At 40.1% G+C, this 26634-nt stretch overlaps 1 pseudogene; it reads right to left on the bottom strand.

The window, feature by feature from the left end:
* Positions 1-17340: 17340 nt before the first annotated feature.
* On the bottom strand, positions 17341-26634 carry LOC140179335 (DNA-directed RNA polymerase subunit beta-like; annotated as a pseudogene).

Below are 26634 nucleotides of genomic sequence, written 5' to 3'. Positions count from 1 at the left end.
CTGGTCACAGCACCAGTTATTTCTGCACCAGACTGGACATTACCATTCGAACTAATGTGTGATGCCAGTGACCATACCATTGGTGCAGTATTGGGACAGAGGCATAACAAGCTTCTGCATGTCATTTATTATGCTAGCAATGTTTTAAATGATGCCCAGAAAAAATTACACAACCACAAAAAAAGAATTACTTGCAGTGGTTTATGCCATTGACATGTTTAGATCCTACTTAGTATGATCAAAAGTGATTGTGTACACTGACCATGCTGCTCTTAAATATCTACTCACAAAGTAGGATTCAAAGCCCAGGCTCATAAGATGGGTGTTGCTTCTGCAAGAGTTTGATATAAAAATAAGAGACAGAAAAGGGACAGAGAATCAAGTAGCTGATCACCTGTCCCGGATAGAACCAGTAGCAGGAGCATCCCTCCTTCCTACTGAGATCTCTGAAACCTTTCCGAATGAGCAATTGTTTGCTATTCAGGAAGCTCTGTGGTTTGAAGACATTGCAAACTATAAGACACAAGGTTCTCCTTCTATAACCATGGAGAGGAAGCATGAAAAGCTTCTCTCACTGCAGAGTCAACCAAAGCCCCCACAGTCAAACTCTAAGTTTGGTGTTGGGAGGCCACAACCAAACTCTAAGTTTGGTGTTGGGAGGTCCCAACCTTGCTCTGATTATCTGTGAGGCTCCATGAGAGCTCACTGTCAAGCTATTGACATTAAAGAAGCGCTTGTTGGGAGGCAACCCAATGTTATTTAATTATATCTATTTATTTTCCATTGCTATTTTATGTTTTCTTTAGGTTGATGATCATGTGAAGTCACAAAAACAAATGAAAAATAAAAAACAGAATAAAAAACAGCATGAAAAATAGCATACCCTAGAGGAAGATCATTCTGGCGTTTAAACGCCAGAAACAAGCATCTGTCTGGCGTTTAACGCCAGAAACAAACACCAAGCTGGCGTTTAACGCCAGAAACAAGCATCAGTCTGGCGTTAAACGCCAGAAACAGGCAGCAATCTGGCGTTAAACGCCAGGATTGCACAGTAAGGGCATTTTGTACGCCTAATTGGAGCAGGGATGCTAAATCCTTGATCCCACTGGATCTGTGGATCCCACAGGATCCCCACCTACCTCACCATTCAAATTCAAACCATTTCCCTCCCAAACTCACCCATTCACACACTTCCATCTCCTCCATCTTCTCCACTTCTTTCTTCTTTTGCTCGAGGACGAGCAAACCTTTTAAGTTTGGTGTGGTAAAAGCATTGCTTTTATTTTTCCATAATTCAGTGGTAGAGCAATTGACTGCAGATTAAAAAGCTATGAGGAAAAAGCAACAAAGGCAAGGAAGAGACATAGAGGAGCTCAAGAGCACCATTGGTTCTTCAAGAAGATAAAGATGCCACCCTCATTAAGGTGGACCCATTCCTTAATCTCCTTGTTCTTATTTTCCTGTTTTTCATTTACTATGCTTCATGCTTAATTATGTTTGTGTCTTTACTATATGATCACTAGTATCTAAGTGTCTATGTCTTAAAGATATGAATGTCCTATGAATCCATCACCTTTCTTAAATGAAAATTGTTTTCTGAAAAAGAAAAAGAAGTACATGAATTTCGAATTTTAAAATAATTTAATTATTTTGATGTGGTGGCAATACTCTTTGTTTTCTGAATGAATGCTTGAACAGTGCATATGTCTTTTGAATTTGTTGCTTATGAATGTTAAAATTGTTGGCTCTTGAAAGAATGATGAAAAAGGAGAAATGTTATTTGATAATCTGAAAAATCATAAAAATGATTCTTGAAGCAAGAAAAAGCAGTGAAGAACAAAGCTTGCAGAAAAAAAATAGCGAAAAAAAGAAAAAGAAAAAGCAAGCAGAAAAAGCCAAAAGCTCTTAAAACCAAAAGGCAAGAGCAAAAAGCCAGTAGCCCTTAAAACCAAAAGGCAAGAGTAAATAAAAAGGATACCAAGGCTTTGAGCATCAGTGGATAGGAGGGCCTAAAGGAATAAAATTCTGGCCTAAGCGGCTAAACCAAGCTATCCCTAACCATGTGCTTGTGGCGTGAAGGTGTCAAGTGAAAACTTGAGACTGAGCGGTTAAAGTCAAGGTCCAAAGCAAAAGAAGAGTGTGCTTAAGAACCCTGGACACCTCTGATTGGGGACTCTAGCAAAGCTGAGTTACAATCTGAAAAGGTTCACCCAGTTATGTGTCTGTGGCATGTATGTATCCGGTGGTAATACTGGAAAGCAGAGTGCTTAGGGCCACGGCCAAGACTCATAAAGTAGCTGTGTTCAAGAATCAACAGACTAAACTAGGAGAATCAATAACACTATCTAAATTTTAAGTTCCTATAGATGCCAATCATTCTGAACTTCAAAGGATAAAGTGAGATGCCAAAACTGTTCAGAAGCAAAAAGCTAATAGCCCCGCTCATCTAATTAACACTGATCTTCATAGATGTTTTTGGAATTCATTGTATATTCTCTTCTTTTTATCCTACTTTATTTTTAGTTGCTTGGGGACAAGCAACAATTTAAGTTTGGTGTTGTGATGAGCGGATAATTTATACGCTTTTTGGCATTGTTTTTACTTAGTTTTTAGTATGATTTAGTTGGTTTTTAGTATATTTTTATTAGTTTTTAATTAAAAATTACATTTCTGGACTTTACTATGAGTTTGTGTGTTTTTTTGTGATTTCAGGTATTTTCTGGCTGAAACTGAGGGAGCTGAGCAAAAATCTGATTCAGGCTGAAAAAGGACTGCTGATGTTGTTGGATTCTGACCTTCTTGCACTCAAAGTAGATTTTCTGAAGCTACAGAACTCCAAATGGCGTGCTCTCAATTGCGTTGGAAAGTAGACATCCAGGGCTTTCCAGAAATATATAATAGTCCATACTTTGCTTAAGGATAGATGACGTAAACTGGCATTCAACGCCAATTCCATGTTGCAGTCTGGCGTCCAGCGCCAGAAACAAGTTACAAGTTGGAGTTCAACGCCAGAAACAGGTTACAACCTGGCGTTGAACGCCCAAAACAGCCCAGGCACGTGAGAAGCTTAAGTCTCAGCCCCAGCACACACCAAGTGGGCCCCAGAAGTGGATTTCTGCGCTATCTATCATAGTTTACTCATTTTCTGTAAACCTAGGTTACTAGTTTAGTATTTAAACAACTTTTAGAGATTCATTTGGTACCGGATGACATTTTTAGATCTGAACTTTGTACTCTTTGACAGCATGAGTCTCTAAACTCCATTGTTGGGGGTGAGGAGCTCTGCAGCATCTTGATGAATTAATGCAATTATCTCTATTTTCCATTCAAACACGCTTGTTCCTATCTAAGATGTTCATTCGCGCTTCACTATGAAGAAGGTGATTATCCGTGACACTCATCACCTTCCTCAACCCATGAACGTGTGCCTGACAACCACCTCCGTTCTACATCAGATTGAATGAGTATCTCTTAGATTTCTTAATCAGAATCTTCGTGGTATAAGCTAGAATTGATGGCGGCATTCATGAGAATCCGAAAAGTCTAAACCTTGTCTATGGTATTTTGAGTAGGATTCAAGGATTGAATGGCTGTGACGAGCTTCAAACTCGCAATTGTTGGGCGTAGTGACAGACGCAAAAGAATCAAGGGATTCTATTCCGACATGATCGAGAACCAACAGATGATTAGCCGTGCTGTGACAGAGCATTTGGACCATTTTCACTGAGAGGACGGGAAGTAGCCATTGACAATGGTGACACCTTACATACAGCTTGCCATGGAAGGAGCCTTGCGTGTGTGAAGAGGAGTACAAGAGAAAAACTAAAATAAAGAAGACAAAGCATCTCCAAAACCCCAACATATTCTCCATTATTGAGTAACAAGTATATGTTTTATGCCCTTTGACTTTTTACAATTAAAACTAAGAATTATTATTGATATTATATCCTGACTAAGAGTTACAAGATAACCATAGCTTGCTTCAAACCAACAATCTCCGTGGGATTCGACCCTTACTCACGTAAGGTATTACTTGGACGACCCAGTGCACTTGCTGGTTAGTGGTACGAGTTGTGAAATGTGTGATTCACAATTCGTGCACCAGTCCCTCACTGATGGGACATGGTCCCAAAAAACTAAGAGGTTCTTAATCCCTGGGGATATCTCGTAAGGAAGAATCAGAATCATTTCAGTCCACTGGTTCTATCTGTAGTAAGCATGTCGTTCTATTAAGCACAAAGAAGGCATCACTTTGAAAGCTACAGAAAACAGTTGTCTCCAAGCTGGTTGAATATTAATTTGAACTCTATCTTTTGTTTGGAAAAACGGATTATGAATTAGTTCTTCTAGCTTCGAAATCGGGCTTATCCAGTGGCGCTTGTCTTGGTCTTTCACGCGACTGGCTATCCCTCTATATATATTATACGCAATATCTTGACAGGCACGATCTACCTTGACAACGAACTTCACGCTATGTCTCGGGGTGTACTTTCTATCACTTTCTGGCGGGAAGCCCCGAGCTCTTTGAGATTAGCATGATGATGTTTATATTTGCTTGAACTTGTTAACTTGCATGTGAAAAGCATATAACTAGTCTTCCTTCTCATGGCCCGGCACAAAATGCTTCTTATTTTTGAGAAGCATTGTATTCTAATACATACCCAGATAGAAGGACTTTTTGCAGCCAGAAACAGGAAAGTCATTAAGAAGTGCCACAGCACTCTTGCTATTGATCGGACATTCACAATTGCATTACCTGAATGGAATGGCAGCAGTCTTCTTAGTCCCAATCCCTGCGCATTCAAGAACAAGCCCATCTAGGAAGATAGAATCCCTTGGGTACGAACTAGCATTTGATTCTGTGTATGTGGGAAACTCTTGATCCTTAAAAGAGAAAGAGGGCATTCTCCGCATCAACAATTTGACTTCCTTGCCCTAAAGCTCGCTGGCTTTCCAAAACAGCCTAATAGGATTGGTGAAACTGGATTGGTTGGATGCTTCTTGACGGCTCTCTAGTAAGCTCCAGCTATGGATAGTTCGAGGAAGGTGATTCCCTATCGATCGATACCATTAAAGGGAAAAATCGTGAATAACTAATACGAACAGCGGCAGAATAGGAGCCGAAAGCCAGAGCTGACTTTCACAAATCAAGCCCAGTAAGGTTACCTGCGTTCTTCACGGCTAACTGATGTTAATCTAGGGGCTCTTTCACATTCGCACTTTCAGGAAAGAATCCCTGCCAGAGCTCTTTGCTTAACCTAACCGGCCAGAAGGTTCCTTTACTGATAGCCGACCAGAGATCTAAGGTCAGTTAGTTCTCTTTTTTCCGTCCTACCGATAAGAGCTAGCTCAAGTAAGCGTAATGGCATAAGAGAGCAGTAAGAGCTTAGTATCATAGCAGCACATACAGAGTGCCAGTTCCTTTGAGTTCCCATAGCATGCTTCTTGTTCTATCGTTGAATTTTCTCGTTATCGAATCTCCTGTTAGGCGCGCCAGCCCTGTTTTCAGGAATTATTGAATCAGAAACATCTCGGGAGTCATAGACTATTTTTGATGTGAAGAAGACTCAGTTGTAGATCGCTACCCCTTATTAAAAATTTCTATAGGAAGATTCATATGAAAGGGAAACTTGCGCTTATTCATATATAAGGAGGAAGTCCTATTGACGTATAAAAAGTACTAGGCTTTCATCCTCGCAGCGCCTAATGCATGCTCCATCGAGTAGGGTACGAGAGAGAAGGGCTCTTTGAGGGGAAGAAAATTCTTTTCTCATAATCATTCAATAGAAAGCAAGTTGCTAGCCTAATCCCAAGCATTATAACAATGGCAGATCTCTTCTTTCCTTTCTTCATAGCGAAACTAAAGAATTGCCTAAAGATTCAAGTTATTACCAGATCAGCTAACATAACATTATTTATAAAAACAATCTCTTTTAATAACCGATCGTAGAATAGAAAAAGTATTCTCCCACGGAGGAGCAACTGAAAGGGCTAACCCCCCAAGTAATTTCGTCTCATCGAGAAAGAAATGTTTTGGCACGCGAAGCATTCTTTCAAAATGATTTCTAATCGGCAAGCATTTTAGAGAGCTCTTTCAGGGGCTCCTCCGTGGGAGAATACTTTTTCTATTCTACGATCGGTTATTAAAAGAGATTGTTTTTATAAATAATGTTATGTTAGCTAATCTGGTAATAACTTGAATCTTTAGGCAATTCTTTAATTTCGCTATGAAGAAAGGAAAGAAGAGATCTGCCATTGTTATAATACTTGGGATTAGGCTAGCAACTTGCTTTTTATTGAATGATTATGAGAAAAGAATTTTCTTCCCCTCAAAGAGCCATTCTCTCTCGTACCCTACTCGATGGAGCATGCATTAGGCGGCAAGAAACTGCTTCATGCGAAGGGTCCGAAAGAACCCGTTCTACCTTTTCCAAAGATTAGAAGGTACTAGTCTCTGACAAGGACAAGTACCTTCTGTAGTGGTGGAACAGAAAAAGGAAGCCGCTTACGAGCTGCTTTCTCTCAAAGCATCAACTCTTATTGATTTGTGCGCCATTGCTCAATGAACTCGTCTATCGGAAAGCAGGCGCCTAAGAAAGAAAGCAAATATTTGCATTAATTGCTACTTCATCAATTTTATTGATTAGTGTACCGGTTGTATTTGCTTCTCCTGATGGTTGGTCAAGTAACAAAAATATTGTATTTTCCGGTACCTCATTATGGATTGTATTAGTTTTTTTAGTGGGTATTCTTAATTCTATCATCTCTTGAAGCTATTTGTTATAGATCAAAAAATGAACTGAAATGACCCCTCCCCACGAATTCTTTCGAATTGTGAGGCACATTAAAAAAATAGAATATATAAGCCCCCAAATAAAAATAAAGAAAACTAAGACATTATAGGGAGGGAGGGGTCAAACTTTTTTTTCTATTGGAAAAATCTTCTATACTTAATATTTATATCATCTTATATTTATATATAGGGAGGGTATATTGTTATGGTATATTGTAAAACTTAAAAACAAATCTCAAAATAGAAATTGAATTCAACTTTCAAAATTTATCAATTTAATATAATTAAATTTATAGAATAAAATCACAAAATAAAAAAGATAGTAATAGAAAAATGAATTTGAATATTCAATAGGAGTAATATATTCAGATTTATAGATTTTATTAATCTATTAAATTTCGAATCTATTCGAAATCCTCTATAAAGATTCTCTTCTCAAATTGAATACTATTCAATACTATTCCATTTATTTATTCTATTTATACGACTAATTTCTACGATTAATCCTTTTATATTATAAGTATTAATATAGAAGTATTAATAGAAAGAACTATTACTAAATTATTCCATTATGTATCGCTGCTAGCTCATACCATGTGTCTTTGAACCGTTATTGCTCTGATTCCTTCTGGTTGTCACATCTTGTCACCCTGTCTGGGCTATCTGTTCGTAAGGCTTCCTTCTTTTCTTCGATTGAATGAAGTCCTTCTGAACTGGAATCATGAATTGGACTCTTCGCTGGTTGCTTCCCTGCTGACTAGGTAAGAGCTTTCTTGCTATGAAATTAGTTGATTGGACGGAGAGGAATCTCTCCCGAAAGAGTTCAACCCACTTGAAAGAGGAAAAGGGAGTAGGCATAGTACCGGAAAGTACGGATTCGGGTCCCTCAATCAAGCACTACTTGAAAGTCAGGATAGATTCAACTCTCAGTTAGTACGTACCTTTTATTTTAAGCAAGAACTCTTATCGGTCCTCGTAGAATAGAACGTTCAAGACTTAAAGTCTGTTGTTCCATATCTATTACTAAACCTCGTGGTATCCACGTACAAAACATACCATTACCAATAAAATAATTAGCACATAGGTGTCGGTCTACTAAGCCAGTCAATCAAGTATGTAGTGTAGAGTCCATGGTATGGTGGAGGACAGGTTTTAGTCTGAGGAGTTCTGTGACCAATGGTGTCCGAATTCTTGCTTTCAACCTCCTCCCCTTGGAAGGGCTTACACATAAAGGGGATAGCTACGCTTCATCATGGAAGAGGAGCAATAGCGTAAGGTGGAGTGGAATTGAAAGACTACTTCTCGTGCTTTGCTCGAAGCTTAGCTGCCCCAATCCAAATGGATCGAAAGCTTTAGCAATTACATGTAGAAAGGAATCCAAGATTCTAGAGTAGTCTTCACTGAAGTCGACCTGTAAACCATATTCGAAGTCAAAGAATCACTACTTTATCCGCTTCTTCACTTCCAAAAGCTAGGGATTCCTTATCTCTTCCTTCCGTGGTAAGATTTTCCAATACCTCTTGAATCTATTACCATGCCCGACTGAGAAAGAAGGTTCGTATATGTAAGAATACTGGCAAATTCAGGCAAGATTAAATTAAGGATAAGGGGTGTTCAGTGTATCGCTTGTGTAGCCTATGCGAAGCGAACAAGCAAGGGATTGAGCTGCGAGAAAGCCTACTTTAGAGAAAGGCTAACGACACGCATCCATTTTCTTGATGATTCCAGGAGCGTCAAGCCACTGTACCGATAGGTGCAGGAGCGCCAGACCTATCTTCAATGATTACTGCTCTATTGGGTTAGGCCTTTGCGTACCCAATGAAATTAGTACTCGTCTGTGCCATCTTGTGTAATGCATAAAACCAAATCGCTGACCGGTGGGGACTCTCCCATCAATGAATGAGGTGCGTTCCTGCATTTCGGATATGAAGTCTCATTCGAAGCTTTAGACAAAGGAGCTATTGAGATATTGGGCCCTTATGGTATCTCGTACACATTCCGACGATTGGCCGAGCGGATAAGTCAACTTCAAAGTGGATTTGTTGTGCGAAGGGAAAGACTGAGACTACCGATACCGAGCCGAGGTTGATGAAAGATCACAGGATAGAGACCCTACGGTTGGTCTCTATGCCTGCTTCACTTCGTAGCATTAAGGGGACAGTGCAATGAGGGAAATCGACTAGTGTAGAATGCCGTTCACCCCGAAATCCCTTCTTCTTCAAGAGCTCCCTATTCTCTAGCAACCCCTTCTTTCACAGCTCCTTCTCAAGCACTTGCCATTGTCTGGAAATTTGCCTTGCCCCATTCCCTTTTCTTGTTGGAGGGGCGCATCAATTCCTTGCCTTTACTCTCATTGCTGCTTGAAGTCCAGTCTTTTTTTTAAGTGAAATCCCAAAAATGGAAAGAGTCATTGTCGGGATGGAAAGCTACTCTTCAACCACTTATTTTAGCGCTATGCACCTAAGCTCAGTCTTTCTGGCAGCTATCTTGCTAAAAAGTTCCTTTTTCTTCTCTCTTTATGCTCGAAATCGTACTCATTCGACATCTAATTCCATGGGCTGGGCATAACATCTTTAGCTCATTTTTCTCTTTTTTGACTTTGAGGAAGATCCCACGAATCGTCTTCTATCGACATCGTCTGCTTACTCTTATCGTACGCTCTATCCAACCCAAATCGTCTGGTACTTTGTCCGCTCTCTCCTTCACCATATAGGTTGGCTCCCAGCTCCATCTCGGCCGGCATCCAGCTCTCGAGGGGGTAGAGTCCTGGAGCGAACTACTCATTGCTGTCTTGCTATATCTCTATCTATTAGTTATCTGGCTTAAATAAAGAGTTTAGACTTACGATACCGAGAAAGCAAGCCACGGCTTGAAGTGAACCCTAAGATGTTCGAACGAGACTGTTCAGGAACATGGATTGTGGGTATACCTGCACAATAGCTTTCTCTACGAGCCTACAAGCTTAGCTTTGGTTTAGCTTCCAACTAAGGCTAAGGGCCGTGAAAGTTAGTAACGGAAGGAACGGACTTTAGGAGAGGAGCGAGAAGGCACTCTAAAACTTCCCTTCAAAGGCTAGCTTTCTTTCCCGACTAGTTTGATGAAGAACCTACTTCGGCTGAAACCAGAAAGGCCTTCAAACAATCCCGTACTTTTGGCTCTAGCCGCTTCACTGCATGAAAGAAAGGGCTAGGTTAGACCTCTGGCATTTCTTCCCTTCTCAATAGGGACCTGTCCCCCAAAATTTCCTTTTGGTCTTCAGAGATAGACTTGGAGACAATGTTGTTTCTAACCAGAATTCCTGGATAACTTGAATGGTCATCAGCCAACAATTTACTGTTTAACTCAACTAGCCTTTCACTCTTTCACTACAGCTCTTTCATCAACTACAGCAAGATCCGATGTAGCGCATTCTCCCTCTTTCACATATCTTCACTACAGTCATATAGCCAATAAGTTAAGTAAAGTAGTTCTAGTCTAGCATTTCAAGTTGTGATCGTTGTTATCCGAGCTCTTGTCCTTCCTCTTTGATTCAAGACAAAGCAAAGAATAGAGGCTAGAATTGTTTTCTCGAGTGAAAAAGGTATAGGTGGAATCTTCGAATGAAGACTTCGAATCTGTATGCGAGTGCTTTCTGGGAAGGCAGGTCCGGCACTCCGCGGTGATAGACCGAAGGTATGGACTTTCAGTTCACATGCGCTACTTCGGATTTATGGGGTAGTTACCTAAACCGTCAGCTTCAAGTATTCTGCTCACCTACATGCCGTGCTGGTGCATATATTCCACGTGCTTCTACTGGCTCTTCATCCGCCTACGGAGTCTCTCTTGTATGAACGTGAAGACTCCATCATGACATTGTGGATCCTCAATTCATTGCTTATCATCGGGTATGTCTTGGTCTAAAAGAAAGGGAGTCTAGTATACTTTGTGTTTCCCACTCATTGGCTGCTCGTACTAATGGACTCGATCCGTTATTAACATATTCGAGTAGATTGAGGCTTTCTTTTGGTCCAATCCAGTGGTAAGATATAGCTACAAGAAGACTCCAGTGTTCAAGGTAGAGAAAATGCAATTCCTACGCCTATACACGTGCTTAGGCCACTTCAATTGGTCGGAGAAGGGTTGCCGCAGGTGAAACCGGGGATGGTAATTAAATAAAAAAGAAGTACAAAGAGATTAGACTCTCGGATGAGACTAAGCAGCCACCGACCGTTTCGACGCGCCCCTGACCTTTTTTTTATTAAGACCGAAAACCTATCTAAAATGGAGCCTAGTTTAGGCTGTCAAACAAATGATAAAATGGAAAATGTTCAATAAAACCACTAGTAGGGATATGGATGGAGTCTCGCTCAGTAAAGAGAGTTGTAGATTCGTAGAAAAGGAGAGGAGCCTTGACTCTTTCTATGATGTTATTAGTCAAGAAGCGCTAACGCTGCAATCTTTCTAAAGCAAGAAGCGACTTTGAGAAAGTGAGAAAGAAGGTGCTTGTTGCCACTTTCTTTTTTTTTAGTAAGTAAACTTGTTTTGTTTTATAAGGTGAAAGGTTGCTATTTTTATAATTATTATAGCGTTAGCGCTTTAGTTTTCAATAAGTTTAGGCTTTACTAATAACATAGAAATTTGGAATCAGGGTGCGCAGGTTTGGAACCCTATACAAAGGGCCTTTCCTTTCAAATGACAACTGCCTCTTCCTGCTGCGAAGGCCTTGCACGAAACCAACCCCCCACCCCCGACCCAATACCAGTTGTTTCGCTGGTAGGCCCACTTAGGTTAGGGGGCATTGTCCCTCAGTTCTTACCAACCTCCGGTGTGTAATCGACATGTTGCTAACTTCAACTCGGTTGAATAAGAATCATTGATTCCCTTTGCTATCCATTTCTTATTCATTCAGGGCGCTCGGCCGGTGCTCCTTTTTTAAACCAGAACTACTCTGAACGTTAGAGAAGATAAGGGAAGACCACCTGAGCGAACCGACCGGAGGGGACTTGACTTATTTATTCGAACCGAACGATAGCGGCTTAAAGCAAAGCCTATCACGAGCAGCGTCGCTGCTTGATCGGCGGGGAGAAGCATCTCAAAGTATGGGGCAAAGGATCAAGCGCTTTGACCTTGTCTCCCAGGATTCACCACAGGTTGGGTTTGAGAGTCGTGTGATGGGTGACTATCTAGCACGGTTCGGAGAGCGTTCGCCGAATCCACTCGCTGCCTTACCGAGGAAGGTCCTATTTCTTCCCTGGGATCACTGTCTCGTGCCTCCGGGTTTCTTGAAGCGGGCTCGGCTTCGCTATTTTCCATACCCTCTGATGGTGACCGGTTAAGGTATTTTAGCCAACTCTCCGAGCCACTGTTCCCTGAATTTGTCCCAGTTGCCATCCAAGGAACCACAGAGGCTCCTTCGGTAATAAGGAACCTAAATCCTAAACAAATAAAGAAGGAAAAACACCCGGGGAGGCCCAACTAACATAATGCAAAGGAGAGGGCCCGACCCCCCACCCTTCGCCTAATTCTTTTGAATCCCGGCCCGGTTTTTCCCCACTAACCAATTACGTTACGACCACTTAACAAACATGGTTGACGAACATGGTTTATGCACCGCTAATGTAGCGGCTTGTCGAGCATTTGCAAAATTCACACCATCCATTTCAAATAGGACTTGTCCCGTGGACACACGAGCAATCCAACCCGTAGGATTTCCCTTTCCTCTTCCCATTCTGACTTATGTAGGTTTCCCGGTAATAGGGATATCCGTGAAAACTCTTACCCTTATCTTACCATTTTTTCGGAATTGTCCGCTCATAGCACGATGGAAGTGTTCGATTATAGCCCGACGCGCTGCTTCAATGGCTCGATATGAAAGACGACCAGCTCTACAACTTTGAGTGCCATATCTTCCAAAACCTAGTTTTGTTCCGTCTGGTTCGCAACCCTTCTCTCTTCAATTGCCGAGACCCATACATACAAAGAAAAGGTCTAGGTAGCTCATCTCCTTCTTCAACTCTATCCCCGTAAGCTGAAGGAAGGACGGGATTAATTGAACTCAGTCTGAATTGTTCCCTGGGATTGCAACCTCATCACTTCAAAGTGCAAACCAATTTCTTTCTTAGTCACCGGGCGAAGCGCACCTCTAGTACTTTGCTTATAGCTTTTTTAGGTTATGCAATAGACGGGAGTCTTAGCTCTGGATCCCCCCTCCCTACTTGCGCTGCTGAGCGTAGATGACTTCCCCATGGGTCGTGAGTGGGTGGGCCACTTCTATTTATCAATAAAAATCAATAGATAGAAAGAAGATCCAACTTTCCCATCAATACTTATACCATAAAAGCAAAAAAGAGGGCGAGCAAGTAAGCAAATGCCTATGCCAGGGTGCGGAGGCTGGCTGCCAAAACTACGCCAATTTGCTGTCGGAGTAGGCTAAAAAGGCGTACTCATGACAGCTTACAGAATACTTCAGGGCTGGAGTGAAGAGCCACAAAAGTACCAGTCAGACACTGTAAAAAAAGGACCGAGAACTACATAAATAGGTCTGAGACTCACTTCCTTGAAAAGAGGGAGAAAGAGTTATGTAGGCAGCGACCATTCAAGAAATGTAGTGGTTTTTTCCGACCTTTTAGGGTAAAATGTAAAATACTGAAGAGTAGCTAAATGAGAGGCAGCGAAGGGGCTTATCCTCTATCGCCAAATCCCACAGAGATGTTTCCTCGGTGCTTTCAGAGAAAGTTGTCCAAGGTTCATCAATAATTGAGGAAATCAACCAAAGCATCTCTCCAGCTGTCCACTTTGCTTAGTAGGGGTTGCACCTCTTCACGCTGAGCTGGATCGATGGCTAGTGAGGCTGGTCGAAGTAGAGGATGAACTAGGAAGTCTTTCTGTCGATTCTTCACCAACAATCCAAGGTTGGAGCATAGTTGACGTTGAATCTAAAGGATCTACAGCTGGATAGATACCTTTGGCAGCCAATCCTCTTGATAGTACGGTCGTAGCATCCAAATGTGCAAATGTCGTAGCAGGGGGGAGGTCGGAATCCCCCAGAAAGATCTATTCTGACATGACGTCTAAGTCTATCTTAGGAATTCTCGCCTGCTCCGGGTTACAATAAGACCAACTGAAATGCGTATGGGTTCGGAAAAGGGATCTCTCGAATATTGGGTAGCTGTCGTTAAACCCGGTAGAATACTTTATGAAATGGGCAGAGTCCCAGAAAATATAGCCAAAAGGGCTATCTCAATAGCCGCATCAAAAATGCCTATCCGAACGCTAAGAAGCAAGTCCCGACTAACTAAGTAAATCGACTTAAATTGCTATCTTCTTTCACTAGCGATAGAGCGAAGCATAGCCGCCGATACCGAGAAAGCAAGCCGATCATAGACGGAGCTTGAAGTGAAGTGTCCGCCCTTAAGAATCTCTGGAGATCTTTCCTCTCCACTTACTCGTAACAGGCTTTCCCTCTTTAGAAGACTTCTTCCGAATGGCATAATTGTCCGAAACTCCGTTCTTCGATCTTCAAAGAAGCCTTAGATCTCTTTATCGGTCGAGCCTGTGCTCTTCCTATAATCAGACCTTACTATAGCTAACTTGAAAGCTTTTGGCTTATCGATTCCAACTCTATTTGTATTCGTATCTGGTAATTCTCTTTCTAGTGGATAAAGTTCTCACCTATCTCAAAAAGGCGTTAAATGCTGCTTTGAAGGTCGATGGGGACTTTCCCACGGCTCGTTCTTGTTCAAGGCCCGGTAAGGTATTGAGAAGGGATCGCCTTCTCTTACTGAACCACGGAATAGCGCGGGAAGTGCAGCTTTGCGTATAAGTACGTTTCAATGTTCATTTTCAAAATCTCAATGGCAAAAAAAAATCATTATATTCAATATCTTTGTGGGGGTAAAGAAAGAAAACAAAAAGTAAAAAAAAAATTTATTTAATTGATTTATTAACATTAATAAATAATGACCAGAAATATCTTCGCTTGCTCGGCAAGCAAATAAATAAGTAATTTTTCTTCTTCCAGTACTTTCTAAGCCCTACTTTACTTAACTTAGGGATTGGTCGACTGAAGCCTATTGAAAGAATTGTCTTCACATCACACTTTCGGTAAAGTAGAAGTGGCTTGAGCCTACCTAAACTTTCTAAGGTTCAGGTTTGTCTGCCTATCCTAGGTGACCATCTTCGTCTACTACAACTTGGGATGTGTGCCGTAGAGTGTGGTACTGGTGTCACCAATCCGGAGAGATTTCTTTTTTATTTGATTTCGTCAACTCGGAACTCATAGCTGCTAGCTACTCCTTAACTACTACTACAAGAACTTTTTCACTCGGGCTACTCTTCATGGGGACGGGAAAGTTTATAAGAGGATGGAACCCCCTCTTCGGGAGAGATTCCTCTTCGTGCCTCATCGTTAGTGATGAACTCTTCCGAACAGATTTTCTCTATAAGAGGTTTAGTCCTTTCCATTTTTGTCGATCTTCCGCTACGGCTCACTATACGTTCCTTTAGCTATAGGCGTGTCCAATCCGATAATAGTCCGTTTCACACATAGTGCAAGGAAGCTCGGTGCGATGAGCTGAAGGAGAGAGTATGTTCAATGATGCCGGAATAGTCCTTTCCATTTTCTTCCTAAATTACTGGCACTATAATATCGGATTGGGGAGGGAGATTAGAACTAGAGATTGATAGAAAAGCAAAGGTATGGGCTCGTGTCAGTAGGAAACAGAAAATATCTATTCTAGTTCTACTATCAGCTATGGGTTTGAATTTAAACGAAATTCTACAAATTAGAGCGTTCTCGTGTGTCGTAAGGGGACCAACCCCCCTAATCAATTAAAAAGGGGGGCGAATCTCATTTTTTTTAAATTCAAATAAATCAGAGTTATCTGGAATTCCTGGAAACAGTCCCCGAGCCCGGCTAGACTCTTGCTGAACTCTGGCTGTAGCAAAAAAAAAAAAAAACCACAAAAAATGGAATGAGAATAAAAAAAGAAATATAATAAATAAAAGAAATATTATTCTAATATAAACATTAATAGAAATCTAAACATATTTTGAAATTATCAAATAATTTAGATAATGAATATAAAGAATATGAAAAATCTAATAATAATGATATACTATAGAAATAATAATGATTTTATAATTAAATAAAATTAATATAGATATCATTATTGGAGTAGAAATTGGATTTGTTAATGAATTTAAAAAGGAAAACAATAAAAAATCTCTCCCCAAGCCGTGCTTGCATTTTTCATTGCACACGGCTTTCCCTATGTATACATCTAAACCTGAGTTACTTATCCAGAACAATACTCTCCAAAAGTCAAATACTCAGTGTTGATGAATCTCAAATCCCCCTTTTACTACATTACATAAACATTTTAGAATCCTATAGAGAATACTATTTGAAATAAAAAAGAAATGCATTTTTTATCCAAATTTTAGGTAAGGATAATTTTGATTTATCAATTTACATTGATTGGATCGTTACTGAAAAGAATATCCAAATACCAAATCCGACTTTTATATAACCTCCGCAAAGTAGACGAAGATCTTGGAAAGATCAAAGAAAGAATCTCTTCTTCCTCTGTAAAGAATTCTTTTAATAATTCTTCTGAATCTAATCTTTTCAAAAAAGCGCGTAAAGTCCTCTTGTGTTTACGAGCCAAAGTTTTAATACAAGAAAGCCGAATTATATATTTTATTCGATACAAACTTTTTTTGAGGATCCATTATAATAATGAGAAAGATTTCTGCATATCCGCAAATACCGGCCAAAGCAGTCTAAGACGGGACAATAGACTCTTTGTTCACAGCTTCACATCGTCATCTTTTTGAAAAAGCAAGCTCAAAGCTTAAAGGCTAAGATCACATAACTACTGTAAAGCGAAAGGCGAAAGAAGTGGCTTAGCTTAACCTCTTCATAGACACATGGGCGATCCAAGGATTTAGGTTCCAATCAAATCCATCTCCCCACAGTTATAAAGATAGGCTTCGGATTCGTTCAAAGAGAAAGAGTAGTACTTGCTATTTTTTTCTCCCTCTCGCCCCTATTCGATAAGGCAAGCTGCTAGTCGAACTAGAGCCTTATTACCGTTCCTGACCCAATCCAACTGATCGTGGAGTTCCCTTGCCCTTGGATGGTAGGCCAGGGAAGAAGCTAGCCAGTGAGAGAGCAGGAGTCTTGTGGAGTTTGAAAGACCCTTGATTTTCCCAAGGCCAGCAGGCTTACTTACGTAAAAAAAAAAAGGGATTTGAGTGACTACATTCGAAAGCTTTTGCTTCTTTCTTTACTTCTGCTGGCAAGTAGCTCTCCCTTTTTCCTGTAGTTCAGGATTCTCTCTCTATGCCCATATCTATTTAGTCAAAAGGCTAGTTCAATCGCTCTGAGGAAGTACTAATAGTGGCGTTTGTTGTTTTCGAATGAATATTCTGTATTCTCGACCAAAGAGGGTATATGTAAAAATATAGAGCAATCGGGTGAGGGAATACGGAGTAACTCGACCAAAAAAGAAGGGTTTAGAAGTGAAAATAGATAATAAGTGAAGAAAGGAAGTTTTATTCCTCGTTCAAGTGTTCCGTTTTGTAAGAACTGTTAACGTAATAAATTCCATAAGAGAAGAAGGTTCCCCGTAGACCCTTTCTAGAAGCATTAGCCGGTTGGGAAGTAAATTCGGAGTTGAAGTCACCAAATTCTGAGGAGTCGGTATCAATTTAAGTCTAATTGCTCCATATATAGTTCCTCTAACCATATTTTCTAAACGAACCAGAGCCAATCCGAATTGATCTTGTAAGAGATCTGCTACGGAACGAATACGTTTATTTTTCAAATGATTCATATCATCAAGTGTACCCATTCCAAATTTCATTCCAATCAAATGATCGGCAGCTGCCAATATATCTCGTGGTAACAAAAATGTATTGTTCTGAGGTATATCAAGATTCAATCTTCGATTCAAATTTCGTCGACCAATCCTTCCTAATTCACATCGTTGGTGAAAACTTTTTTTTTGTAATTCCTTGCACAAAAATTCAGAAAATACAGGATCTCCGCCTACACAAGCAAATTGTTGATAAAACTCCAAAATGGCGTTTTCTTTTGACCCAATTTTTTTTCCTTATCATTCAAGAAAGACAAGAAGAGTTTGGGATAGCAAACATTCTCTAGAATTTCGTTTAAATTCAAACCCATAGCTGATAGTAGAACTAGAATAGATATTTTCTGTTTCCTACTGACACGAGCCCATATCTTTGCTTTTCTATCAATCACTAGTTCTAATCTCCCTCCCCAATCCGATATTATAGTGCCAGTATAGACCAAAATCCCGTTATGGTCCAATTCTGACCGATAATAGAAACCAGGGCTTTCCAATATTTGATTGATTATAATTCTATAAATTCCATTTACTATAGAAGTTCCCAAGGAGTTCATTAGAGGAATATTTCCAATAAAAATTGTTTGTTCTTGGATATCCTTATTGTTTTTCCAAATTAATCCCGCAGATACGTATAATTCAGAGGAATATGTAAGTGATTCATATACAGCATCTTTTTCTTTTATCAAGGGTTCTACCAATTGGTATGTTTCCGCAAATAATTGAAATTCGATTTCTTGATCCAGATCTTCCATTTTTGGAAATTTATAAAGTTCTTCTCTTAAGTCCCGATCAATGAACCTACAAAACCCTTCAAATTGTATCTGATTCAATCCCGGTATTGTAGACATTTCCGCATTTTCACCCCCAATCACTTTTTATTTTCCCCTTGTATTTTTTAGAAAATGTCCCATCATTTGCTGTCTCATTATTCATCGAATAACATGAATAAAATTAGCAATAATGGAATTGTTGTTGCTTTTACCGAATCACATGAAATTTTTTTACCAACCCTGTATAGGAAATACCTGTTAGGAAGAAACAAAAAAGGTGGGAATCGAATTTAATACTAAAATTTGAATTTGCAACAAAACAAACGGATAGAATCCAAATGGAAAGGAATTGAAACGATCTAACTCGACTTCTTGGTTTTTTTAGAATATCCAAAAAATGGATTCCATTTATAACATAATAATATTATTATGTTATGATATTACATATTTCAATTCGATTTGGATATCGGGAAAAAAATCGACTCGGGATTTGTTCGGCTCGATAAAAACCTAATCTAATAATCCTAAACAATATAGTATAGAACAATATAATAGAAATCATAGAATTCATTTTAGAATACTTAATCCCTCCCTTTTCAATTTTTTTTCCAAATTTCAAATTATCAAAATTATATATATAGATTTCTATTATATTAATAGGGAGAATTCTAATTTACAAAGGTGGGAGAGTTTACACACCACCCCTTCTTATTTGAGAATACAATTGGAATACGTAATAAAGCTAGTATATTTATTAAACCTGCACAAATCTAACTTTCGTTGCTATAGCTAGCCATATATCTAGTATCCAGATTAGATACATGTCTCTTCCTTTTATAGCAGTCCTATTTATTCGGTACAGAGCATGTCGTAGTCAATTTTTCAATTTCTATTGAATTTATTTTTTTAAGGAAAACTTCTTTCAATTATGGAAGCACGAGAATCTTATTTCAAATTCTGGTATATACGTATCATATGCGGAATACGGATAAGATACCCGATAGATATTATCTCTGTAACAATTTCTAGTTATATTCTAGGGTTTACATATACTGACAGTTACTGTTATAATTAAAATGGAGAAGATTTTTTGAATAAAAAAAGCAATATTGATAAATTATGTATCAAATTTCATTTTTTTATCTCATAATGACAAAACCATCTTCTCATTTCGATTTCAATTAATCAAAAAACTTTCATTTAGTATGATGGCAAGCTGCCGCAGTTAGTCCGCAATTACTTTAGCCTTCGTAGTACCCTTAGGAAGATGCGCTCACGGTGACTCAGTTTCAAAGCTAGAAGTCCTTTTATCATCATCTTACTCCATACCTGGTTATACCTGAACTAGTACAACAGGTTAGACTTAAAAAAGAATTCATGCTTCTTCGCAATATAAAGCAGAAATTGACAACAAAGAATGAGATTTATTGTTTATTCATGAGGATGTCATAAGAGAGGTTAGGCGACATGGTCTAACCTGCGGCAGCTATGAATTTGTCCACCTTTTATCGAAATTGGGTGGGTGAATTCCTATTCCATTTGCATCTCGAATTCAATGTCTTCAGTCAGCTCTTCCGTCTAATCTATCAGTTTCATCTAGATTGCATTCCATATCAAGAAATTACTCTATTAAGATATATATGTTATTTGTGTGCGTAAATGAGTGCAAAGACCAGGTTCTACCACTGCAGGGCTCAATCATGCTAGTTGGGCTATATGCTTCACACATGCAAGTCGAATGACGTTTTCTTAGAAACGGGAGTGAACGAAGGACCAACGACGATGAGGCTAATTATAATTATTTAGATAAGCATTTGCCTTAACCTTAAAGTGCTTAAGAAGTAGGCAGGTAAGGTAGTCTATAGGCCGATTGTTGTACTCCTGCACTAAAAACACCCTAAGCGAACTTGTCGTAACGGTTCCGCTTGGGGCGCTTCTTGCTACAAAAATAGCATATCATCTATAAAAAAAATTCATAAGAGAAGAAAGTGGTTAGCCTAGGGCAGATTCCAGGCAAGGTATGCTTAAAAGCTCTCCGAGTTCACAGGTGTCCAATGGTATGATTAAATACTTGCTTGATTGTGAAGATGTAAAATCTTTGAAAATTGGGGTGTGGGGAGTACCCATGACTAAGGAAAGACGTGTTTCAATGTTTCATTTTTTTATCCCCCTTTTTTTACTCTATTTTTTGTTTCTATTGATTGGTATGGATTTCAATCTCTTTCTTGTCAAACTCTAATCCATCCTTCTCACCAAATCTCTCCACTTTCTTTTGAGTAGGTGTGGTAGAGGGCTGGTTATAGCTGTTGTTTTGACTATTTTGGATCCCGAGACAAGTCCCTTTGCTCTTGATTTTCGAAAAAGCAAGATCAGAAATTAGGTATAGTTTGATCCTCTGCTGAGCATAGCTTAGCCTTAACCTCCCTTGGAGTTGAGATAGGCTTGCAGTTGAGCATTCCATCTTTTTGATGACTTGCTTTAACCCGTACATAGCTTTTCTCAATTCTGACACATAATCGTAATCAGGGTGAGCTTTGCCTTGTCCTTGTGGCTGCTCCATGATTAGATAGTCAGTTCCTGGATCAAGTAAAAAATTCAATTATCTAAGGCATTGCCCATAGCCTACTCCAGGAAAAGATTACCTTAGATGTCAGCTTAATTAAGGCCTAACCCTCCCACCGCTCTAGTGCTCTTGTTCTTTCCTTGTTTGATTACCTATTTACTAAGGCCTCTTTCCGGGGGGGGCCTAATCAAGTCCAATCTTTAGGAAAAGCGTAATGAAAAAAAAACCATACACTGATGGGTAGGTTGAGAATACCTAGGGGCGCGAGACAACTCTCTCTAAGAAACTTGGCAAAATAGCCAAAATGAAGACGCGCCGGCTTCTCGCCTACTCCTACTCTTTCGACTTCTACTTTCGACTTAACCCCTGTGCTTCCGTTCATAACTTCACCATACGGATTTTCAATGCGATAAGATCTTGTGAAGTAAGGTTTGAAGTGAGTGATCCCACTTCTGATGTAAGTGATGCTATGTGCTCTTATCTGTCTGATCCATTTGCATGGAAACTTCCAAAGCACTAACTAAAAAGACTGCAAGGCTTTCTGACCTTCACCCCTCTGTTTTGTGATCCGGTCTTGGATAAGGCTAGTGGTATCCATAAGCTTGATTCCTCTATCTTACTCTTTACACGCCATTACAGCATCATAAACGGAAAGGATAGTTTCAAGAAGATGCCTCCTAGATGGCTTTCCAAGCCTAAATAGCAAATTCAGATCGATATTGAGAATGATTTATGCTATTGCTATCAAAGCCCTCCCCGACGCTTCCTATTTATCTTGTTAAAATCCCGGCTTGAGCTGCTAAGAGCGGGAAAGCGCAGAAGTTGCAAGAATCGGCCATCTTACTTATTTGGCCCTAGCTTACTACTCCTACTGGGATACTCGCAAAGGAAGGCAAAGATAGCTAATAGCAGCTCAGCTCATATTGGCCTGGCCTTATTCAACTACCAGCACTGGAATGGAAGGCTATGGAAAATAGAAGCACTATGATAGAGGAACAATGTCCGATAAGAACCGTATCGGACGTTACATCTATCTATAGTCCTCTCGTCTGGTAGTATGGATAAACGAAAGGCTGCAAACAAGATGGATACGGAAACCCTGCAAATGAGTCAAGAAGGCCTGTCAATTCAGCAAGAGCATCGGTCCTATCATTTTCCCTTTGACTTTACTAGTGGGGCTTGCTGCAGATAGACCCCTTCCAGCACCTAAAGAGCAACTTTCTTTCCCGATTTCCTCGATTTATTCTTCCATGAATTTCGAAAAAAAAAAATTAATCAAGATTCAAGACCTAAAAAATTGAATAATTCAAAATGACTCTTCAAATTCAATTAACGAATTATTAACTCCCGAATATCCAATTGATTTATTAATTTGTTATAGCGTATTCTATTTTTATTTGACAATGAGGCTTAGTAGATTCGGAAGAGAATTCTAATCCATATCTGATCTTTCCCGGAAAAGACTTTGGCTTCTTGAATAGGCCAGATTCCACTTGTCGTGAGAAAGAGGATGAAAGGAACGCTTATTGGTTTCGTTTCGTAGCCCCTCCTGCCGTAGTGTGCACTAAGTCGACAGCTTCTTTGTCGAAATGAGGAATCGGAATCCCTTCACTTAGTAGCTTTAAAAAGGAAGTCAGGTTTTGCATTCTATAGAATGCCCAGAATCGGTTGTGAAAGAATGGCTTTTGTTCCAATCATCCGATGCACCCAGTAGTTCCTTTTCATCGTCTGCAATATGGAGAGCCCCCAATCTTTGCTTTCTATAACCAGCGACAGAACTCATATCATAGGCTCAAGACCCGAAAAATATGTATTTAAAATTTTGTTCTCAAAAGCGCGTAGAACCTACTTCATTCTCTTTCGATTTGGATGGGACCAATCGGAAATCCACCAAAAAGAATAAGGTCCCCCACCCCAAGAGTGGGACTGAATTAGTCCGGCTCAAAAGCTGTTGGTGACTGGGTTCCCTGCGACAAGTGCTAATAATAGCCGCTACCCTTAAATCTGTAGGGCAAGTCAATTTTACCTTCCCCGCTGGAGGATTCTGTAACCACTAGATTCTTTCGAGGGCTTGGTTTGGAGATAGCTGCAGGTTCTGAAATGCAGACTCCTCACTACGGGGTCAGATGAAGGGATTCGAAAGACAGCATGAATCGGGGAGAGGGGAAATTTGACAGCTCTATTGATCGAGAAAGCTTGGGCGGACCCCCAACCATTAGCACATTCAAAGATTCAGATGACTAATTGGCTGGGGTTGCAGAGGGAGAAAGGTGAATCCACTCATGATGCGTGGAAAGTAGGGGAAGAGTCTGATTCAAAACCGTCTGCGATAGATCACGTCGAACTGAAGCACTTAAGAAAGAAGCTGATAACTTTTGGTTGATTTGATGTTCATTCTGACACGGTTCATATAAAGTCACAGCACAGACATAACCTGGTTGCTGCTACTAGTCAGGCTCATCAAATGCAAACATGGCTCTTGTTGGCCCCATCTAGAATACCTCGACGATACTATTAGATAATAGAATAGCAGATAGGGGGAGTGTATCGCGGAATCATCCAATGGTGACCAACCAAAAGAAGTTGCGTTGATTATTCAATGATAAGATCATGGCACGAAAATACTTAAGGATTGGGGTAACCAGGCCGGGCGGCAGACACTTCAATGAAACTTTCATCTACATCTAAAAAGTGCAATCGAGCAACCAGTCTTTTATGTAGTGCTAGCTGCAATAAATGCAATAAAAGAATACGCTCTTTCGCATTAGGAAGGGAAGTGAACGACTCCGATCTGCAGATGTTTGAGGGGTGCTAGCTGGTGCACGAAATTGTGATCTCCAGGCTCGAACAAATCCTGGTAATGGCTCCAAAGCTTGGTGCTCTGATCTTAATTCATAATTGTCACAACTTCGATACAACTGACCAGCAAGTGCACTGGGTCGTCCAAGTAATACCTTACGTGAGTAAGGGTCGAATCCCACGGAGATTGTTGGTATGAAGCAAGCTATGGTCACCTTGTAAATCTCAGTCAGGCAGATATAAAGTGATAATGGTGTTTTCGAATTTAATATAATAAAATAGGGATAGAGATACTTATGTAAATCATTGGTAGGAATTTCAGATAAGCGAATGGAGATGCTTTTCGTTCCTCTGAACCTCTGCTGTCCTGCTATCTTCATCCAATCAGTCTTACTCCTTTCCATGACTGGCTTTATGCAAGGGCATCACCGTTGTCAGTGGCTACATCCCCTCCTCTCAGTGAATAATATGCTCACGCACCCTGTCACGGCACGGCTATTCATCTGTCGGTTCCCGATCATGCTGGAATAGGATTCACCCTCCTTTTGCGTCTGTCACTAACGCCCAGCACTCGCGAGTTTGAAGCTCGTCACAGTCATTCAATCATTGAATCCTACTCGGAATACCACAGACAAGGTTTAGACTTTCCGGATCCTCTTGAATGCCACCATCATTCTAGCTTACGCCACGAAGATTCTGGTTAGGAGATCTAAGAGATACTCATTCTAGCTTAATTCATGTAGAACAGAAGTGTTTGTCAGGCACGCGTTCATAAGGGAGAAGGATGATGAGCGTCACACATAATCATCACCTTCATCACGTTTTTGGGTGCGAATGGATATCTTAGAAGCGAAATAAGAAGAATTGAATAGAAAACAGTAGTACTTTGCATTAATCTTTGAGGAACAGCAGAGCTCCACACCTTAATCTATGGAGTGTAGAAACTCTACCGTTGAAAATACATAAGTGAAGGTCCAGGCATGGCCGAGATGGCCATCCCCCTTGATCTAAGAACAATGCATTCAAAGATAATCCTAAGATCCTAAGATGATCAAAAGATTAAAACTGAGACCAAAAGATACCTAATACAATAGTAAGAGGTCCTATTTATAATAAACTAGCTACTAGGGTTTACATGAGTAAGTTATTGATGCATAAATCCACTTCCGGGGCCCACTTGGTGTGTGTTTGGGCTGAGCTTAAGTGTTGCACGTGCAGAGGCTATTTGTAGAGTTGAACGCCAGTTTCTGTGCCAGTTTGGGCGTTCAACTCTGGTTTTGGATCCTTTTCTGGTGCTGGACGCCAGATTTGGGCAGAAGGCTGGCGTTGAACGCCAGTTTACGTCGTCAATTCTTGGCCAAAGTATGGACTATTATATATTGCTGGAAATCCCTGGATGTCTACTTTCCAACGCAATTGGAAGCGCGCCATTTCGAGTTCTGTAGCTCCAGAAAATCCACTTTGAGTGCAGGGAGGTCAGAATCCAACAGCATCAGCAGTTCTTCTTCAACCTCTGAATCTGATTTCTGCTCAAGTCCCTCAATTTCAGCCAGAAAATACCTGAAATTACAGAAAAACACACAAACTCAGTAAAGTCCAGAAATGTGAATTTAACATAAAAACTAATGAAAACATCCCTAAAAGTAACTAGATCCTACTAAAAACATACTAAAAACAATGCCAAAAAGCGTATAAATTATCCGCTCATCACTAGCTAAGTTAATTAACAAAAATAAAAGGCATCGGTTGACTCTCTTTCTAAGAGCGGAGTAGGGGAAGATGAACAATGATGCTATAGCTGCTCACTTGATTTATTATTCATGTATTAACAGAAACAGAAAATAAGGGCAGCTCAAAAAAAAGAAGTGGATGGTTAGAAGCACCAAGATACACAAGGGATTAGTAACACGGATTATGTAAATTGTCAAAAGGAACATTTCCACATAATCTAAATAAAGAATACTAATTGGGGCTTAAAGTTGGTAGAAAAGAAATATTCAAGCTAGGCTAGTAAGAGAAGGAATACAGGTAAGAAGTCGAGAAGTCAACTAACTTCTAGTGCTTTCCACACCCCGCCCCTTAGAGGGAAATTTACCTGTGAATGCGGTGCGGGCCACTGCTCTCCCTTTCACTCAAAACAAGGCATTTGATTACATTTTTGAAAGAGAATAAAGAAAAAATTAAAAAAAAATTGAATGGCCTGACCATGTATCAAGAGCCAATCTTCGATAAAAGAGAAGGTTCCATCGGAACAAAACTTTTCTTATTTCAGGATACCCTGTCTCTTTTTTTGTGGGGATCAATGACAAAAAGATACTGGAACATAATGTTGGAAGAGATGATGGAAGCGGGAGTTCATTTTGGCCATGGTACTAGAAAATGGAATCCCATAATGGCACATTTTATAGCCAGTGCTTCTTTCCGCCTTCCAACTTAATAGATTCTCTCTATCTCTATTTCAGGGGTGAGTATTAAAATTCCATAGGAAAAGAAAGGGGTTAGCTCTTAGCTCACTGGTAGTACTGATACAATCAATATGTACACACATATTAGGAAACTAAAAAGCAGAAAGATCCTTTCAAAAGGGGCTTTTTTACTCACACTCGGGAACTTCTCACAATCTTTATTTTTTCATTAAGGTTAGAATCTCATTGGAGTGAATTGGATGATCGGGCCGAGGGCAGCCCCCTCTGCCCCTCACTCTCCTTTCCCTAATATGAACCTTGAGTCATCAAAGCCTTTCTGACTCGGCCTAGCCCGGTCGCCCTACGCGACTGGTGCTTCAAAAGGTGGTTTACTTGCTTACTCGTTAGAGTAGGGGTCGCGAGAGAGCAGAGCATACCGCCCCGCCAT

Source organism: Arachis hypogaea, chromosome 15 (assembly GCF_003086295.3).
Source record: "Arachis hypogaea cultivar Tifrunner chromosome 15, arahy.Tifrunner.gnm2.J5K5, whole genome shotgun sequence".
Classification (NCBI taxonomy): Eukaryota; Viridiplantae; Streptophyta; class Magnoliopsida; order Fabales; family Fabaceae; genus Arachis; species Arachis hypogaea.
Note: the sequence above shows the minus strand (reverse complement) of the source record. Positions and strands in the feature narration are given on the sequence as shown.